This window comes from Rhamphochromis longiceps, linkage group LG8 (genome assembly GCF_057381845.1).
Source record: "Rhamphochromis longiceps isolate RC_006_pf linkage group LG8, R_longiceps_female_GT1.1, whole genome shotgun sequence".
Classification (NCBI taxonomy): Eukaryota; Metazoa; Chordata; class Actinopteri; order Cichliformes; family Cichlidae; genus Rhamphochromis; species Rhamphochromis longiceps.
Window position 1 is genome coordinate 31,133,075 of NC_140564.1, and position 17,735 is coordinate 31,150,809.

A 17,735-nucleotide genomic window follows, 5' to 3' on the forward strand; every position below is an offset into this window, starting at 1 on the left:
GCTCTACAGCTCCATATGTTTGACTACAGCTGGTGACAGGAGGACTACAGCCGGTACTCCGCTTCAAGATGGTGGAGAATGTCTGTCATCCAATAAAATCAAAGTTTTTGTCTTTATAAAGTGAAAACAGTTTACCCAGTTACATCTGAATTGAATACTGCTTTTAGATATTTAGATAAATAAAATTAAATACAAAATTAATAAATACAATAATAATAAATTTGCGCACATCAATAATAATGGACAATAGTCATATCCAGATGAGCAGAGTGAGAACTCAGCAGAACAGAAAAGCCAAATTCAAATCAAATTGTCCTCATATTCATAGATTTGGTATTAAACACATAGTTTTCTCTCGGTGGACGCTTGAAACAAATTCAAAGACTCTGTGGGCTTTAAATGTGAGTGTTTTTAATTTGATGAAGAGCGGATTACACAGCTGATTGAAACCAGTGTTATTGATGATTGTTTATATGTATGCTGGTGGACAGTGCAGATCCATAACAACTGAAGCTAAACTAAGAGACATCCTGTCACCTGTAAATCGCATGCTGTCCTTTATACAGATTCTGCCTCCAGGTGTGGGCGGGTCCTATTAGAAACAGTCAAGCTTGCAGTCTCAGGTGTTCAGAAGCTGCCAAAACAGCTGGAAAAAGCTGAGAGAGCAGACTTGTTTTGTGCTCTACAAATATTATTTTGTTGCTAACATACGTTGATCTGTATTTATACAAACTGGCCAAACTGCTCATTCCTGTGAAGAGCCTTGTAAATCCATTAAGTTTCATCCCCAGCAGCTTTCTGCTGCTTGGGTGTGCATGAGTGTGAAGTGTGTGTGACTCTGAGCCTGTGTGTATACATGCATATGTATAGATGTCTGCATAGCTGTTACTGAGGGGCTGGTTAAGTGCTAACAAAGCTGCTGGCACAGATTCATGTTTTGTGAGAGTGGAGGATTTCCCAAGGCGGCTATTAGTCCGATGCACACAAGGACATTTCAGAGACTGCATACTAAACATAATTTATATATATGTGTGTGTGTGTGTGTGTGTGTGTGTGTGTGTGTGTGTGTGTGTGTGTGTGTGTGTGTGTGTGTGTGTGTGTGTGTGTGTGTTAGTTTTTCTAAATGTGCATCTGTGTCTCCTGATCCCTGCCTTCAGATCTATTTCTGCTCAGTAACAGGCTTGACATCATATATGGAGGAAAAATGAGAAGATAGCAGTTACATTTCTCACTTAATACTGAATTGAATTACATTTTATTTCTATATGTTTTATATTGTGTCCTCAAAATAGACCAGAGTAAAATATGCCAGAGCTGATTTCCTACTACAGTTGTATTGTACAAAAAGCTTTTGTTAGTCTGAGGCTGCCTGAGGCTAAATTGAATTTAAGGGAAATCTACATGCTGCAGCACAAAGTTAGGGTCACAGCCAGGAGCTGCTTTCACTGTAAGCTATGCATGTAAGCTATTTTCTCAGTGGTAAATGTCCAATCTGACATCTCTAAGTCATTTGTTTCCCCCAAATCCCAAAGATTTTCAGCTTTTTCCCACATATATGTTTTATGACATATGCATCCTACATAAATATCAAAGAAAACAGAAAATTATGGTGTGCAATAAGCTGAAATCTGCAAGAGTTTGACATATTTCAACATTAATTAAAATGGTTGCAGATTGATTTTATCTCTGATGATTAATCAGTTCATTGAGCTTTTGGCTCAAGTGCTCATGATGCTGTTTTGTGTAGTAGTTTCCTGTTTCAGTTTGATAATATTGGAGTGCTGATGAACTTGAGCCCTGACCTGAACTCTGTCCAACAGCTCTGGGATGAAGTGGAACGCCAACTGTGAGCCAGTCGGTGCTTATCACCCAGCATCAGTGTTGGACCTCGCTAAAGCTCCTGTGGATGAAATCCCTGCAGCAGGTTCAACATCTGCTCGAAAGTCTGCAGGCAGAAGAGCAGAGGCTGTTAGAGCAGCAGAGTTTTAACTGTGATGTTCAAGTGTCCACATACATTTGACCACAAAACACATCGTTTTGTACTCCTTTTTTCGGATCGTTTTTTCTGCTCTTGGCTCTTTGTGATGTCAGAGAGTGAATATTCCCTAATGTGGCATCTCAGGCACACAGGTCTGGCTGTGAAGCTCCACCCACCTGCTTCCACCCCTTCTGTTTGAGAGGAAGGAGTTTAAATATCTTCTTTCTCGTGGCAAAAATCTTCTTCATTCTTCTTCTTCCTTCTTTGTCACTGTTCTTCTTCATCCTTCTTCTTTTTCACCTTTCACCTCCGTCTCTTCCAGCTGTTCCCTTTAGGGGTTACCAAAGCCTCCATCTCTCCCTTGTATCCTGCTTCTCATCCGCATCTCTTCCTCATCCATGAACCTTTGCTGTGGTCTTCCTCTTTTCTTCCTGCCTGGCTGCTTCATAGTTTAGACACGATCTCTGGTCTGTTGATCCATGATTGTGGACTCAAGTTACACCTTTCTTGTGTGTCCCTATATTTTCCACTTCTTAAAGGTGCAAAGGTGTTCGGTTGGAGGCTGGAGGGGATGGTGTCAGGCCAAATCATTTGAAAGCTCACACCAGAGACGCACATTTCATGTATACACGTCAAAGATTTTAACACTTCATTTGTATAATACCTTTTAAAATACATTATTTTATTTTAAAAAACTGTTGCTCGGTTAAGTTTAAGCATTAAAATCACTGGATAAGGTTAGAAAAATCTCATGTTTTTTGTTATAATACAATGGTAGCCACTTCTTTGGTTTATTGTATGGGTTTATTGGTTGCTGTGGTAACACGTCCCCACTTTGTCTGGACAAAATAATAAAAAATGCCTCATTTCTAAATACGTTACTTACACACTGCAGAGATTTGTGTTCATGAACACAAAGAAACAGAGTTTTTTAAAATGGAGTGTTTTGTTGTTCATCCACATGAGATCGGGCTGATGTTTCAGAAAAAGCATGAACTCAGGGCTGCACCAAGGTCGAAGAAAAGACAAAACAAAACAAAAATACATATTTTAAGCTATGAATCATAAAATCTGCTCTATTTGAGTCCAAGGACAAAAATATTGAGCTGGAATTGAGCAATGATGGGACCTGGGCAAGGAATGGTTTAAGTAAGTGCATTTTCCATTGATAAACATGCAAACCTCACACAGGTGAACCTGCTTGGGTTTGAACCCAGAGCCTTGTTGATGTGAGCCACAGTCCTCCATTTTCCACATGTCAGAGCTTATGTTTCTTAATTCTCACAAGTTTCAGATAATTTCTAAGTTTAGATGAAAATATTTCATATTTTTGATGTGCTCTCACACTTTTAGACCCCACAGCGTTGCCACTCCTTGAGTTAGTAGGCTTACAGATAAAGGATGCTTAACCATTGCCAGCAATTATTGTTTTACTATGAAAAGATGAAATGACACAAATAGATTGAGAGATTTATTTTAATATGTTACAAATAACATGGTACAGATTTTTTATTGCACTGCTCGATTTTGATAACATTAAAAACTAAAATGTGTGAGTGATGATAAAGTCCCAGAAGCTGACTGTGAAAATAGAAAAAGCTGTTACTCAGAGAGTATCTGACTGCAGTGACTGTGATTTATCCTCTGTGGTGATTTTAATGTGTTTAAAAATCAGAGAGAGCCGCTGGGGAATCCTATCACAGCACAGGTTTATAGATTTCCACCAGTCTCTTTCTTATTTTTCTGAACTCATGAGTCTGGATGCTGTGAGATGCCAATTTGCCAAAAGCCTTTTGTGAGCTCACGCTTAGATTACAAGTGCTGGCAACATTTCAGATGCAACATTTCAGATACATTTGCCAGCCATGCAACACCCTTGTATGCTCATGCTTGGCTCACAAGTATCAGAGCTGTCAGTGACAGGAAGTGATCTCACAGCTTGCATGCAGAAAACTAGGACTGTGGTCCTGCACGAGAGCTTGCTGTCCTCAGAAGTGATTTTCATCATAAAATGTCACTGCGAGAAATGTGAAATCGCAAAAGGCTGAGCCTGACCGAGGATGAGCGAGGTCAATGGTATCCACAGCGACGGCCTAACCTCACAGAGACAGAAAGTCTGAAGATATGAGAGGGGAGGGAGGGAAGCTCAGGGAGCGTCCGACTCCTTTCATCCCTGCTCTCTCGCAGATCATCGTTATTGTTAGCCGTCAGTGGGATGAACGACAAAACACTCCATTTAAAACTGTAAACCTCGCGTCAGCTTGACAATGCTGCTCCTGCTCCAGGCCCCTGCAGCATATTGTCTCGTCCCGCCTGTCACCTGCTTGAGTTATTTCACAGCTTTGGCAATGGCAGCATTAATACAAAGGCGTGTTTGCAAGCAAGGAATTTCTCACCCTTAGTGCATTTTCTAACTTTTTGGGTGCTTGTCTTGTCTTTCTCCTCCCTCTTCAGTCCTCTTCTCACAGCTATTAGTCATTCCCTGTAAGTGCTGAGTATGATGAGAACTTGGCAGGAGAGAGGCCTCCCCTGCTCAATCAGCACTCCTGCAGAGACCAGTCCAATGGGCTGTCCTCAGCCCGGCTGCCAGACCCGGCTGTGTGTTTCCTGAGCTACAACGAGGGACGAGAGGCTCAGAGAGAAATGGCTTGATTTTATGGAGGGAGGGACTGAGCTGACAAAAAACTAAACAAACAAAATTTAAAAAAATGAGAGCGAAAGAGGACAAGTGAACAGAGCAGAGCGTTGACCTGCTTGCCAAAATATGCAAGGCTCTTGTGGAACCCATCGCTGGCTGTGACCCAACTCCTTTTGGACTTGGTGGCTGGAGGGGGGCAGGATAAACAAAACATGTCTGTAGCTCTCTGAAGAACAGCCACTTCGCCAGATGTTCAGTTTTATCCAGGAAAGGCCCTGGAGGATCTGTTAACATCAAATTAAGCTGCAGACTAATAGCTCAGTGGGGTTTCACCTGATCAGATACAAAGTGTTTTAGTCTTACATTTTAAAGGTTTGCTTTTGCTTCTCTGAAGCAGCACCTCTCAGCAAGGGGCCAACGAATCAAAGGGCCTCTAATGAAACGTATTTTTTGCACCTGAATTACAGAAAAACATGTTCTCAATTCGGGCTGTCAAATAATCAGTTTGTCTTTCGGCATTAGCAATCAGTTCAGATCATCAGTTGTTTAATTGATTTCATATTTACTTGGCAGGCCTTAGACAGTAGAGTGTAAAGAGTTCAGGTAAAGTCTCCACTAGATTTCAGAAATCTCTCACAAGGTCACCTAAAAGTATCCAACTCATGGTCTATATTCAAACCCTACATGGTTATAAAGCTGAAGATACTTAAGTCTTTGGTTGGATCTCCCAATTTTCTTGAACTGAGCTGATCATAAGCTTGTTACATAGTTGACCTCAATGGTTCTACCGTTTTAAAAACGGGTTTAATAGTATTAATAATAATAACAGTAAGCATAATTAGCTGCATTGGCAGAAGCAATACTGGCCTGCGTTTGGTTGGAGCGGTCCCGTTGTAGTAGGTTTATATCCTAAGAGCCAGTGGTTCACATCCCATTTGGTTTTATTTGGTTGAATCATTAAAAATCTCTTGATTGAGGTTTATGAAAAGATTGTGGGTTTGAGTTCAAAAACTCAACCTTGACCTGGCAGATTTGATAAACCAGTATTATTATACACTTGGTGTCTAGATAAGTCCTGGGCTACATGTATGATATTGGCTTAAACCTCGCACACGTGTGTCTAAACACCCCAACATTGCATGCCACCAAACACTCTTGTTAGTCTGCAACACTGTCAGTAGATACATAATAAAAACTTCTTGTAAGTTACTAGCAAAGAAAGGCGATAGAGAGATAAAACAGTGCTACACATTCAGCCAAAATAAAAAAAACCATCCTGAAATCTACACATTGGGAACTCTTAGCAATAGACAGGATTTCTGTGTTTTAGAAAAAGCTTTGAGAACGTCACTACACAGATGTCCAGTCAGTCAGTCTGTAGTCAGTGTCCTCAGCCTGTTCATTTCAACATATTTCAGGGTCTCTGGTGACAGGAAGAACCACCGGTCTTGTTCAGACCAGCTGTGTAAAGACATGAAAATAAAACCATGGGGTCGGAGGGCTCGCTGTCTCTGTGTGTGCATCAGCTCTTCACAGCTCAGGAGATGCAGAGTGTGGGAGAGTTCAAGCAGGGTGGCCGCAGTGACAGCAAGGTTCGCACATCACATTCATGCGTGTGTGAGGAGATGGTGTGTCAACTGCAGTCAAGGCTGTAGGTTGATTTGTTGTGTCAGGAATTGCTGAAATCTTACTGAGAACAGCTGGAAATGTGAAAAAGAACACTTTTTTCTAATAATATAATAATTATTTTATTTGTCTTTTATCTACTACTGTTGTCACCTCCACCAAGGAGGAACCCGAAGCTCACAAACTTCACACAGACGTGCTCTGGGCAGGTTCACACTCTCTTGCTGTGAACCACTGAGCTGCCAATTAACATCAAGTAAACACAACATAACATTTTTCATTAAAATTTTGGCTTATCTGCCTTGAGCAAGTAGGACTAATTTAGGTGGGGTTATGCTAAAAATGTTTGAACTAAGTTATTTTTGCATTTCTCACATCAAAACAAGTTCAATCACAGTGTTCTGGCACAAATGCGTTTTAGGACGACATATATGTATTTTTTTCATACCAAAAGTTTTTCCAGACTTCACCAAATTTGGCTTCGGATGATCGTCAGACAAAGCTTCCTGAGCAATATTAGAGTATGTGGATTTTTCCTTTTCAAAAGTTGATCAGTGGCAAAGAGTCAAAAAACAGGAAATGCGATCACCCAATCATTCACATTTTGGGGGGAATTTACTATAATATTAAGTAAGAAAAAAAAAGCTTTGATGTTTCCAATGATTTGTTTGTTGACTTTCATAGAAGAGTGGACTGTTGGTCCTTGGCAGAGATCCACAGAGCCATCGAGTTTATTTTCTGCTCCTTTTCTTTGAAACGGACTTAGCTGGAAAGCATGACTAGTGTTAGTAACTATGTTACTAACACAATAGTAACATAGTGTTACTTGTGTTACTATTAATCAAAATAAACTCCTTTGATCACTTTGCTCCAGCAAGAAGAGCTGTCTGATGAGACGTCTCAATTATGCAACTCGGAGAACCAGGGTTACAAAAGTAACCTAAACTTATCTGCGATTAAAGCTTGTGATTCATGTGTAGAGCTGAAAAGCGTAATCAGTAATCATCAGCAAACATATTTATGCTTCTTCCTGCTTCTATTTTATACCTTAATGAATTATTTTTGGGCTTTGGAGATTTTTTTTCTGCCATTTTATATATAAATAGGTAAGTTAATGAGAAAGCAATTTATCAGAGGTTTATCCTTACAGCTCCCAGCCTTTTACTTCTATGTTAAAATGACTGTATTTTTAGCTGTACTGCAATATTGATATCATTAAAGTATGGAGCATTAAAGTTTCAGTCTGCTCTGCCTGAGCGATTCCTGCTCTTTAAAAAAATCATTTTTAAAAAGATCATATTATAAAGACCTTTAAATCTCAGGTAGGAAGGGTGGATGAGAGTTTAAAATTCCCCTTCAGTTTCCACAAACCTACTTTTCTCAACTTTTATAATTTAAAAATGAGCATCTAAGTTATTACAAGCTCTAGTCAGTGCGGTTTATTTTGCCCCTGAATTTGTCCTCTTATACAGACTTATTGCTGGAGCTGTGTGCAGATATTACTTTGGTCTGAAAAAAAGGTTTAAATTGTCCTGTATTACCATAAAAATAAGGCTGAATTTAACATTAATCAGTGATAAACAGTGGACCAGGTCCTTCTATGCAAAAGTATAATCACAAATGCCAAAATAAGGATGAAATAAGGATTACAATGCAGTGATTTACAGTATATTTCTGTTCTTTGTTATTCTGCCAACATTTATTTTTAATTATTTGTTCTTTACACAGTTAATTTGAACATACAAGAATGCAAGAAATAGGAAATAAGAATGAAAATCCTTCACAAACACATCCTTTAGTTTAATAATAGGTTTTTATGTTAATTTCAGCCTCCTTCCTGTTCACTCACAATACGTTTTCTGTTTACCTTCACTTTCCAGGCCACATTAATCCATCTTTGTGTGCTGTGTATAAGAGGCTTTCGGCTCCTTCACCCCTAAAAGTAGAGGTGTGTACGCTCTGTGCTACTTAAAAGCAAAAACATTTAGTAAGAGGAGGTGAAAAGTGAATCTCTGGCAGCTTTAAAGCAGTTCACAACCTCCTGCGGTGGATTTTATTTTTCCAGGCTTTGCTCTGTTTTGTTGGCTTGTCAATTGTGAGGGCCAACAAGGCCGAGGTACTCCGGGTGAATCTGGAATGAGTCAGGCCATTTCATTGTATTCATCGGAGAGAAGCTGGAGGGATTTAGTGCTCCTTGAGAAAAATAGAAAGCTCTCCGGAGAGCTGGACCTGGGCGTTCGAAACTTTTGGCTGTGAGCAGCATTTTGATGGGTTGTGCTCTTAGGAACAGGCTTTTCCTCCCCTTCGGTTATGTGTTGTTATCCTGTGCTGTGTGCCCGCTGATTACTATGCAACACTGCTTGGACATCTGAATCAAGGTGGTCTGTGTAGACAGCACAAGGCTGAATATCATCATGTGTTTTGTTTTGTTTTCCACTAAGAATTAAATTTTATTACTCAGTTAGCCCGAAAATGTTTTAGGTTTTAAAAGATTTTGCAGCATAAATTGCAATACTACCCATGTTGTCTTGTTTTGTATCTGTGCACTATAGTCACATCATTTTAATCTAAAAAAATCTCTTGTCCCTGGTAATAATTATCCCCAAAACCAGTGATCCCAGTATATGTGAATCAGGATTACCTGATCTTCATCATGATGAGCTACCCAGAGGGATTCATCCAACAGTTAAACAACTTTTGTAAAATCCTGTAAAACTAACCACACCTATGAGTGCTGTCTCAATACGGAGAGATCATTAGAAGGAGCTGACTGTCATTTATTGATATACAGAATTCAGTTATGCTATTTGGCGATTAGACTCGGATGGCCCATCGCAGCAGAATGAAATCCCAGCGGTGATGGGAATTGCAAGACCCCCCTGTAGTCTAGATGCCAGTGGTGATGAAGATAAGATGGAGTGAGCAGGTGGGTTGCACAAAGCACACTGCAAGGGAGAATGAAAGATGAGGAGCAGGATTATAGCGTGGAGACTGATTGAAGATACAGAAATGATGTCGTCGTTGAGTTTTACAGTGTGGGAAAGTGGAAGTGATGTAATTAACATACTAGCAGCCAAACACCTGGACAAGAAGACAGATGAGTGAATGCAGATCTTCCTTAGTGAACTTGCACACAGGCTTCATTTGGGGATTGCAGTCACACCCCGTTTAGTAATTCTGCCTCTTAGATGTAAAGGGATGTCATATCCACAGTCTGAGAAGACAGCTTTTCAGTTTTCAAACTTCACAAAGTCCTAACGGGGTTTAGCTGACATTAGAGTTTTCAAGAGGATTAAATTTCAAATTAAAATGTTAAAATTCATCATGAAAAAACAAACTGTTTGTTTTTACCAGCAGTACTGTTGCAGTTCATGCCTGACTGGGCTGACATATGCAGTTCTGTGTTTAATGAACGTGCAGTAAGGAGCGGTGAATAATCAGAGGATAACGTTCAGCATGTTTAATGCTCAGAGACTGACTGTGCTCTGAAGACTGCTGAATTTGAAATATCTGTCTCGCGTAGTGTTTTATATTGAGTGTGGATCAAATAGCTGAAAATAGAGCCATCTATAAATACAATATGGTCGAAAAAGATCTTTTTATTGCTTTCATCTGCAGAGAGAGAATCTCTCTGACAAGTTTATTATTCATCCACACACACACACACGTACGGCACATGTGCCCGCATTTTATTCACAGATTTGCATCTTCGTGAGACGTCAGCTCACCAGGAACTCGTCGTTCAAAGGTTTATTATTCCACCCCCACTCCACAGTCACCAAAAGAGTAGAGGCAATGACCTTGAAGCCAAAAGAAGATGTGAGCGTGTGTGTGTGATAGACATAAAGATACAGATCTCATCTCGGCTGGTTCTGCCATTGTGACAAACGACAGCTCGACCGCCGGCACCGCACCTCGGGCTGCCGGTGGAGGAATGATTCCGCTTTACTCCAGCTATTCATTCATCTTCACCCTCCTTCTTCACTTCCACGCTTGATCCTTCTGCCGTTTCCATAGTAACCCCAAAACCACCCCCACCCTGGTTAGCAGTGAGAGAGAAGCATGCTGGGTAATTTGACTTCACCTAAAACGTTTCTCCTCGGGGACTTTTCTGTCCTTGAACCATTTTTCCTTCATCATGCACCAATTTTCCTGCCCGAGGTGGACTGAATTAAGTATTTAGCATATAAGACGTTTTCAAATATAAGCTCATCTGTTTGGACCGTGTTAAAGGATCCCATATCTACAGACGTAAAGTTTGTTAAATTTCAGACATTTGTGCATATTTACTATGTGATGCTTTCAGGGAATGGACTAAAGAATATGTTTAAATTTAAACTGTGTATAAAAGATAGTTGGTGAAGACTCAATTTAAACCTTTTAAATCACAACTTGCTTTATCCTCCCATTTGAGCTAAGGTAAAAATTCAAGATTAAAGATTAAGAAAGCGGCGGATTAGAGGAGTCGCCCCCTACTGGCCATTAGAATGAATGCACTTTTAAGGACTTCCATTCCTGACCTCAAAGCCCCATCCGTGTTTTATATGCAGTCTGCGGTTTTGAATAAGTATATTTGTACAGTTATGATTTGCAGTGATATTAAATAAAAAGCTGGAAAGTTACTATTCATGGTATTATGTATAAAAGGGGCTTTGTATACACATATAGGAGATATTATGGTAAATGGCCTGTATTTGTATGCCGCTTTACTTAGTTCCTAAGGACCCCAAAGCACTTTACACATTCAGTCATCCACCCATTCACACACACTGGGGATAGGAAGCTACATTGCCCTGGGGCGCATTGACAGAGACGAGGCTGCCGGACACTGGCGCCACCGGGCCCTCTGACCACCACCAGTAGGCAACGAGTGAAGTGTCTTGCCCAAGGACACAACGACCGAGACTGTTGCAGCCAGGGCTCGAACCGGCAACCTTCCGATTACAAGGCGAACTGCCAACTCTTGAGCCACGATGCAGACTGGGAGCATAGTTCTCCAATATTGGCTTCTCTTCATCGTATGTTTCTTAAATATAGGATCAAATTTAAAATCCTTCGCCTCACATGAAAGGTCTTGAAGAATCTGGCCCCATGCAAGCTTACTTATGGTTCCTAGACCATTTAAAAGTAGAATGGGAGGCAGAGCCTTCAGCTTTTTTAATAATAATAATAATAATAATAATAATAATAATAATAATAATTACATTTTATTTATAGGCACCTTTCAGACCCTCAAGGTCACCTTACAGTAACACGTAAACATACCATAAAAACATAAGAAAAATGTATATATAGCAAACATAGTAAGATAAAATTTAGACATAAACAGTCATAAAAGTATAAAAGCAAATATAAAAACTGAGCAAGGTAAAAATGGCCCTCTTCTGTGAAACCAGCTCCCAGTTTGGATTTGAGAGACAGACACTCTCTCTATTTTTAAGATTAGGCTTAAAACTTTCATTTTTGATAAAGCATATGACCATATATATGGCTGTTATTCATAATAGACAAAAAAGTAGAGAAACATGGCTTGTCTCTGCCTAGTAGCCTTTTGAGGTCTAATTGCAATGATGAATGTGGTTTATTTGATAGAGTTGTCTAGAATATGAAGTGTAGTTTAGCTGATAGTATTCACTGTGTGTATTGTAGAGCCTGAATTTGAACACTGTGTTAGAAACACCTTTACAATAAGAGTCGAGGAACTACAAGTATTTATATTTTCCACGTTCAGTTTTCTTTTCACAAAGTACCGTGTACATCCTCAAGGCCTACCAAATGCACTTCCTTTGTCTTATAACATTCGCAAAGTGAATTATTTACAGGCAAAGTTTGGACAATAATCTCTGTTGATGACTTGTTCAGTTTCTTCTTTGAAGCTTCTGAGTGTCGGATCTCTGTGTCACTGATGGAAACTCCCCGGCAGCAGAAGAGCGAGAAGCAAAACAAAAAAAGCACCTTTGAGGACACAAACTGTCAAAACATCGCTGATGTGTTTTCTCAGTTTATAAATCTAATCTTTGAATTTCTCAGCTCAGTTCACCTGTTTACTCGTTAACACTCGCTGGTGGTTACAGAGAAAATTCTGCTGATGTATTTTGAATAAAATCGTCTCATTCTGAATCACTGATCTGAAAGCACAAAATCACCACAGCAATAGTTTCTTGATTTTCAATAAGAACACAACAAAGGTTAGTGTAGTATTTTTCTGTTTTCTATTGGGAAAACATTTAATAATTATAAGCTACACTTATAAACTAATCCACACAAATAAGCAGCTTCTAACTTTTAGCTGTGGGTCTGTGGGTCTAAACACAAGCAGCAGAGCACTTGTCCACAGCAAACGAGGAAGCAGTGCAGTGGTCAGCAATGCTGACTCACAGTAAGGTGGACTTCATCATCTGGCTTTTCCTTGTGGCGTTAGCATCATGTTGTGTGTCCTCTCACAGTACAAAGACATGCTATTAGTGGGGTTAGGTTAATTAGTAATGATAAATTGCCTATGAGTGTGAATGGTTGTCTATCTCTCTGTGTTCGCAATGCAGCAGACTGATGATCTGTCCAGGGTGTGCCCTGCTCCTCACCCAGTGGTAGCTGGGATAGACTCTAGATCCTGATAATTTTATGTTTTCCACTCTATAGTCCTCACAGGACTCTGCGCAGTCCTGTGAAAAACTAAGTATAGCCTTACTGCTTCTATAGGAATTAAAAGTGAAGGAAATCATATGCACTTGATTAATTGACGAAAAAATGTAAGTCTGATTGACTTTGCCTTAAAAAGCATCTTGAAAATAATCACACAAAATAATCAATCTTAAATTTTCAAATGGATAACAGAACCGCGCTAGTGTGGATGTAGCCTAAGACTTCTACTCCGTTACATCGCTTTTTAAAATCTTAAATGTATTTATTTATTGTAACAGGTATAATTAAGATCTGAGTAGCTTAAACATTAACCTTAATAAAATTTAATAATCCAGTGATGAAAACATGGTGTGGCTTGGCATTATGAGTCAAAGCCGCTGAATGTGACCTTGAATTCCTTTTTTTCTCTTCTCTTTCAACGTGCATTACTGTTTAATATGTCAACACTGAGGCTGTTTATAAAAAGGTCTTTGGTTTGCTGAGCAGGTTTAGATCGGCACCAGTGAAAACACATCAAGTGTTAAGCTGTGTAAAGTTGATTGAAGAACTTAAGAGCAGCGCTGACACATAACTGCTGCTGTGGCGTGTTGACAGATATTTTGTTACGGCCGAGAGGGCCCGGCTATGGGTGTGGACTCAAATGCAGACACAGAGGGAGGCAAACGGGCGTGAACACAGTGCTTTATTTACAAGTGTCTAGTGAAATTACACAACAGGAGACTATGAATGCTATGAATTATGAAATGCTATGAACTGTGAACTGTGAGGCCAAACTGTGAACATGAAACTGAGTGCTATGGCTAGGTGCTGGATTTCACGGATGGAAAAAAGGGGCAGCGGCTTGGATGGAGGTACACAGTCACTATAATGAGAAGAGACAAGTAGTCAGTGGCAGTCCAGTGAATCACAGCTGCAGGATTAGGCTATGGAGGTTAGGGCTTACGCGTTGCAGGTTTAAAGTGTCATGCGAGGAAGGGGTGTCCAGGGGGTTCCGGGTGAGGAGTGTCCAGAGAGGATCCAGAATATGCGTGGAGTGAGGGACTTGGCAGGGAGGCAGGCAGGTGTAGTCCGATGGTGGAGAGGAAGAAACCAGATGACAGAACCAGCGTCCAGGCGGAGATGAGAGTAGTTCGGGAAACGTGACTGCCAGGTGGGTCCTATGACAAAGAAAAACACGGTGAGGGAAAAGCAGTAGTTGAGGGTTCTCACAAGGGGTTCGCAGCCTAGCACTGACATGGGTTAGCAGAAGATCTGGCAGAGGTCTGTTGTGAATGCTGGTCTTATATGCAGGTGACTTGATTGGAACCAGGTGTGGAAGCTGATTGGAGTCTCTGCCTGAAGGTAGAACCCAGCGGAGTGGAAAAACCCCGTGCTCACCCGGACCATGACATATTTCAGTAAGAGAAACAATGGCTTTAAATAAAAAAGCTCCCCTGGAAGCATTTACTGGAGAAAAATCGAGGAAGAAACAAGGCTTATGTTGTTTCATTACAGTTTTAATGTTCTGAATGACTCTGATGGATTGGGCTTTCACATTTTTCAGGCAGTTAAAGACAACTCCAGGAAAGCGAGAAAAAATGTCACATTGCAAATGTTTTGCTTATAACTCGAAAAATGTGGATTGTGCAGAATTCTCCACATGCTTCTATTTTCACTCCCTCAAACAAATCAGCATTTTGCTTCATACCAAAAACCCCTTTTTCTGTTATTGCACTTTATTAGCGATATAACTTAACTCAAGTGCTGTTCAGAGAAACTCTTTTTACTGCACTACCTGTGCGAAAAGTTTTCAGACAGACTTTTTTTGTCGAGATGGGGGGAAACAGAATTGAGTCATTTTAGAGAACGCTCTGTATTCCCAACCTCTGTCACTTCAGCTCCCCCTCACAAGATTTATGACTGAAAAATCCCTTTTACACATCTGTTATCTTCTTCTGCTTCTGTATTCTTCATCACCTCTCGCTGCCTCCCCCTCTTTGCCTCTCTGTGCCGGTGGGAATCCCGGCTGTGACGCCAGAAGCTGATGCCGCAGTAAAGCACCGACTCTGTTGCTGAGGCTTTGATTCAGGATGCTGTAGTGCCCTTGATGTGTCAAACAATTAACAAAAAAAAACCTGCAGTGAGAAGGGTAGAAGAGCAAGCTGAATCACGAGTGCGGTTTAGACTCATCACACGTGGCTCTCTTTCTCCTGTTTGCCCACTTTTTTTTTCCTGGAGCAAACACGGCCGTCAACAACATGTAGCTGCTTATTTCATTGAGTCAGGCATTTCCAAAATATGAACCATGTGTTTGTTAGCCTCTCCCTTCCTCAGCTGTGACCCCAGTCATGCTGCGTTACGAGGCCCAAATCCCCCGAGTGGAAACGTCAGCACAACATAAACAGCTGACCTTCTCCTTACACGTGCAGATATGCAGAGTCGCAGCCAAGCATCAGGAACTGCTAGCAGCACACGTTTCCTGGGAATTACAACATTTTAACTGGAGAATTAAACCTTTAGATGGAGATGCTTCAAAGGGCATTTCTGATCACAGTAGTATGAACTGTGTGCAAACATGTCTCTTTTTCCCCTATATTTGCAGAAAGGTGACTGGTGTATGTCCATATGCTTGCTCTGCTGCTGCTGTAGTTACCAAACCCACATTATAGAAATCTACCTTCAAATTCATGTGTCCAGTCGTACTGCAGGCACATTATAGCTTTAATATACAGTTAATAATACATCCTTTTCCATCTGGGATAAGTGTGGTCAAAGTATTATGGAATCTTGCCTCCTTCTGGTAATTGAGGACAGGACAGTTCAAACTGAAGACTTATTCAACTGTCCGTTAGACATTGTTATTCTCAGTTATGCAGGTGCTTTTGCAAACATAATGCACACAGTCTGAATTTTTATCTCCTGGGTGTGAAAACTCACCGTGACAGCAGACAGCAGTTTGTTTTGCTTGTGTTAGCCTTCACATTAATTATGTCACACCTGGAAAGAGACAAAGTGGATGTGTACGTTTGTGTGTGTACCTGGGTGAAATCTACAAAACTGTCACTGAGGAAAGGGAACGAGACAATGTGCATTGAATTTGAGCATGCTTGGATTCAATGTGTGCGCGTGCATTAATCTCCATCTCTCTGCAGCAACTGGCTTTCCAGGACGGGTGAGCAATTGCTAACCTCATCATTAGTGTGCGTGCGTGTATCTCTGTGTTTGCATAAGGATCATTATCTCGTTGTTAAATCCAGAGACTGTGAATCTTGCTTAGACTTCTTTAGTGCCAGAGAGAAGACGAATTCAGGGAGAGAAAGAGCAGCGGTTTGTACATATTGTGTCAGAAATAAGTTCAGTTTTGTTACTGAAGCAGGAAACTGTGACTGCAAACAGAAACACTGTCATTCAGCACCACAATGTCATGGAGACATCATTAAATCCCAACTGTAAACCTCAGTAGCCAGCATCAGCAGCCGGGGACTGGACCATCAGGGCCTCCGGTCTTGACTGCTGTCCGATACACATTTGGGCTGTGCTTAGCCAGGCCCCATGGACTAAGACCACCAAGCACTCTCCCTCAAGCTTCCTACCCAGGTCTTGTTCCAGTGTGGGGGCATCCTCTCCTTGGCAGGGTAAACTGGTCCCTTGTTATTTTAGCTTTCACGGGGACCAACATAAAAGCCCATGGAATGACAGAAACACACAAACCTTTCCACCACACTGAGGTGATGAGTCACAGGGGAGCATTAGGGGAGTGGGAGTTTAGGGCGATGGGTTGAAGAGAGAGCTGTGCATAAAAGCAAAGGTGTCAATTTGCCGGTTTGATCTATGCCCTTATTCTCACCGGTGGTCACGAGTCTGAGTAATGACTGAAAGAATAAGATCACCAATATAAGCAGCAGAAATTAGCTTTCCGTTAGAGACGGGTGATGAATTCTGTCAATCACCTCAAAGTGGAGTCGCTACTCCTCTGCATAAAAAGGAGCCAGCTGAGGTGAAACATTCAGACATCCTGTGTCCTCCTGTGTCTGGGCATGTTCTGCTGGGACGAGGTCCCAGGGTGCACCCAGGACACGCTGGAGAGATTACATCTTGTGGCTCAAATGTTAGCATCCTAACATAGTAATTGATGGAACAAGATAAATATTATACCTGCTAAACATAAGATATATTAGCACTGTCACTGTGAGCATGTTAGCATGATAAGGGTAGGCTTAATAGTGCTACTTTATTTAAGTACAGCCTCACAGAACTGCTCTTGTCATAGTCTTGACTCTTGGTGTTTATTCCTCTTAAATTATTTCCTCACTGTTTCATCCTCTTGTGTCAAATTCATTCATGTGTCTGTATTTTCCCAGTTTACTTATCACACTTCCTGCTTTATTTTGAAACGTAGTGTTCTTTGTGCTTTGTTTTAAGTTTTTCTTCTGTGATTTAGTTCAGCCGTCTCAGTCTCCCTAGCTGTCTCTCTGATTGCCCTTCAGTGTATATATAGTCACTGCCTCCCCTTGTCTTTTGTGAGAGTGGCTGCTCCGACTTGCCCCTGTGTAGTTTCTTGCTTTATATTTCAGATGTTTGTAGTTTTCAGTATTTCCTTGTTGGACTTTATGTTTTGCCTCTTGTAGAATTTGAAACCAGTCAATAAAGGGTTTACTTTCAGTTCCACTCAGTCTGCTTTCACATCTCTGCATTTGGGATCTCCTCTACCACTCCACACGGTCTGAATAATCTTCAGAACAGAAAACTTTATTCATGTTTTCACAAGAATAACGAGTTTCCATGTGCTGAATTGAAAAGTGAAGTACTTAATTTAATATTTCATCTGGACTCAAACTGAATGTTTAGTTTTAGAGTGAAAAAAACAACATG

At 40.7% G+C, this 17,735-nt stretch overlaps 1 protein-coding gene across 1 annotated transcript in view; it reads left to right on the top strand.

Moving 5' to 3' along the window:
• LOC146664033 (rho GTPase-activating protein 44-like) overlaps positions 1-17,735 on the top strand; it is a 99,700-nt gene that overhangs the window by 36,167 nt on the left and 45,798 nt on the right. The gene's annotated exons all lie outside the window — the stretch shown is intronic.